Source organism: Myotis davidii, unplaced genomic scaffold, assembly GCF_000327345.1.
Source record: "Myotis davidii unplaced genomic scaffold, ASM32734v1 scaffold358, whole genome shotgun sequence".
Lineage (NCBI taxonomy): Eukaryota > Metazoa > Chordata > Mammalia > Chiroptera > Vespertilionidae > Myotis > Myotis davidii.
The window spans coordinates 256,647-257,108 of NW_006290768.1; the positions used below are offsets into that span (position 1 = coordinate 256,647).

The window sequence follows — 462 nt, forward strand, 5'->3', positions numbered from 1 at the left end:
TTCTGCCCCCCTCCCCCAGACCCGCCTGGTCCCCTCTGTCCGTTCTCTTCACCCCCTCGCCCGTCTCGGTCCCTCCTGCCCGTCTCGGTCCCTCCTGCCCATCTCGGTCCCACCTCGAAGGTCTCAGGAAGATGAGTCGATCATGATGGAGATCCCCCTGGCACAGGCCCAGCGCATACTAGGTGCTCAACAAGTGGTAGTGACTGAAATATTCATTACGATCTCGGTCTTGGCCCTGCCTGCTTTTCCGTGCGCGAGAGGCCGACCGGGGCGGGTGTGGGTTGTATGTGGGACACTACGTTTTACACGGGTTGTGTCATGCATTCCTGTTCAGAAGCATCCTGTCAGGGCAGGGTAGCCCATTGGCAGAGGGGACCAACACAGAGGCTCAGAGAGGGAGCCCGATTTCAACCCGGGCAGTCAGGCCCCTGGATCCATGGTCCAGCCACCGCCCTCAGCCCT

At 61.3% G+C, this 462-nt stretch overlaps 1 protein-coding gene across 1 annotated transcript in view; it reads left to right on the forward strand.

Moving 5' to 3' along the window:
* SHANK1 (SH3 and multiple ankyrin repeat domains 1) overlaps window positions 1-462 on the forward strand; it is a 52,197-nt gene that overhangs the window by 33,961 nt on the left and 17,774 nt on the right. The gene's annotated exons all lie outside the window — the stretch shown is intronic.